Source organism: Montipora foliosa, chromosome 11, assembly GCF_036669935.1.
Source record: "Montipora foliosa isolate CH-2021 chromosome 11, ASM3666993v2, whole genome shotgun sequence".
NCBI lineage: Eukaryota > Metazoa > Cnidaria > Anthozoa > Scleractinia > Acroporidae > Montipora > Montipora foliosa.
Genome location: NC_090879.1, coordinates 23,932,510 through 23,935,009, shown reverse-complemented (window position 1 = coordinate 23,935,009; position 2,500 = coordinate 23,932,510). Strand labels below are relative to the sequence as shown.

General features: G+C 40.9%; 1 protein-coding gene across 1 annotated transcript in view; it reads right to left on the bottom strand.

Annotated features, from left to right (window-relative positions):
• Positions 1–2,500, bottom strand: part of LOC137976484 (non-structural maintenance of chromosomes element 1 homolog) — an 11,616-nt gene that overhangs the window by 4,039 nt on the left and 5,077 nt on the right. The gene's annotated exons all lie outside the window — the stretch shown is intronic.

The following is a 2,500-nucleotide window of genomic DNA, read 5'->3' as shown; positions in this document are numbered from 1 at the left end:
GGTCACAGGTTCAAACCCCGTTAAGTCCTGAAATTTTTCATGCTTCTCTACGCAATTGCTAAAATTGCGTTCATAACTGCAAGGATCATAGCTTCACTTTCAAGATTGAAATTATAATGATCTCAGAGCATGGCACTATTGCCTCGTGTAATAAGCTGGGAGCCAACTTCAATAAAGAAGAAAGACCATGGGAGTCAGATAATTCATAAGCCTTGTGTTCAAGGTCTGAGTTTGAACTTGCTTTGCAGAGGTAGGCGATGTGACTGATGAGCCCCAAGCCAGCCAGGCTCCTTACAAGTGTGTGACACAGGGTATTTGGTCACCGGTCCAGGCATTGACCTACCCTTCAGAATTTAACATTGGACAAACCATAATTTTAAAACCATTTAGTGGACCGTGACAATATACTCTCAAGTGCAACAGGCGTTTTACCGTACCTAAATGTACGACAGATCGTTTTAGAAATAGTTTTTTTATTAGATCTTGTATTGATTATATATATTGACGTATTGATTATATATATTGATGTATTGATTATATATATATATATATATATATATATATATATATATATAATAGTTCAATGAATGGGACTAGTCGTTTGACATTTGCCTACAGGCCTGTTTTGTAGAGGCTTCGGGCTTCCACTCTTCAGGGCTTTTTTTAATTAAACTGTGTGTTACCTGCAGTATTTATAATTGGTCATCTTTCCACATGCGTGCGTACAAAAAATTCACGAGGTCATCAGTGTAAGTGTCCACAAACTCGCTATCACAAGCATTCACAAGATCGCTATCATAAGCATTTACAAGATCGTTCGTGCGTAGCGTAGCTTAAATGCTTGTTATCACACTATCCGTTCTTTATAAGAAATTTTCTTGCGTGCTATCCGTTCTTTATAAGAAATTTTCTTGCGTGCCTACATGTGCTAATCAATTCTGATCTTTTGTTCAGGGATGCAAGATCGCTGTGGCAGATAATAAAGAATCCCCTTGGGTAAAGAAAAGTGGCTTATTTGATGTGTCCCCTTGGGTAAAGAAAAGTGGCTTATTTGATGTGACCATGGGCTCGTACGATGGCGCCGAAACATGTGAGCTTATAGTCGTCTACATGCTAACACATTTGAAACCCATCTGCGGCAACGATATTGGACTGTATATAGATGATAGTCTAGCTGTCTCTCATGATACTCCACAAATGGTCGAAACAGCAAAGAAGAAAATATGCGCCGTGTTCAGTGAGAAAGGATTGAAAATAACCATCGAAGCGAACAAGAAAGTAATCAATTATCTGGACGTGACACTGAACCTCAACAATGGCAAACACCAACCGTACATGAAACCTGGTAACACACCCTCATACATCCACGCAAAGAGTAACCACCCGCCCGAAATACTGAAACGTATCCCAGAAAGCATAAACCAAAGGCTGTCAGACATATCATCCGATGAGAGGGAATTCAACAATGCAGCTCCACCGTACCAAGCGGCCCTGGAAAAAAGTGGCTACGAGTACAAGCTACACTTCGCCCCGAAAGATCGAAGAAATAAAAGACGGCAAAAACGAACTAGAAACATCACCTGGTTCAACCCTCCATTTGACGCCAGAGTAAAAACCAACCTAGGAAGAGAGTTTCTGAAAATCGTGAGGGAATGTTTCCCTAGGCGCCACGTCCTGCACGCCATATTCAATCGCAACACCCTTAAGCTGTCATACAGCTGCATGCCCAGCGTGAAATCAATTATTAGCGCGCACAACAAGAATCTGATAAAGCCAAACACAGAAGACCCCAACCAAAACCTATGCAATTGTAGAAAGAAGGCAGAGTGCCCTTTAGATAATCAGTGCCTAGCCAAGGGTATCGTTTACCAAGCAACCGTCACATCGGGCAACAACGAAAGCGTACAAACATACGTAGGGCTCCCTGACACCACTTTCAAGGCCAGACTCGCAAATCACAAGCAATCATTTATCAAGGAAACGCAACGGAATCAAACCGAGCTGAGTAAACACATATGGCATTTAAAGGAAGAAGGAGCTAACTATCAAGTAACATGGAAGATCCTGGGAAAGGCGAGAGCGTACACGAACGTAACAAAAACATGCAATCTGTGTAACTTAGAAAAGTTCTTTATTATCTGCCACAGCGATCTTGCATCCCTGAACAAAAGATCAGAATTGATTAGCACATGTAGGCACGCAAGAAAATTTCTTATAAAGAACGGATAGCACGCAAGAAAATTTCTTATAAAGAACGGATAGTGTGATAACAAGCATTTAAGCTACGCTACGCACGAACGATCTTGTAAATGCTTATGATAGCGATCTTGTGAATGCTTGTGATAGCGAGTTTGTGGACACTTACACTAATGACCTCGTGAATTTTTTGTACGCACGCATGTGGAAAGATGACCAATTATAAATACTGCAGGTAACACATATATATAGTTTATGTCATAGAAAGTGCGGCGTACAGGGTTTTTGACACAAACAACGAGTG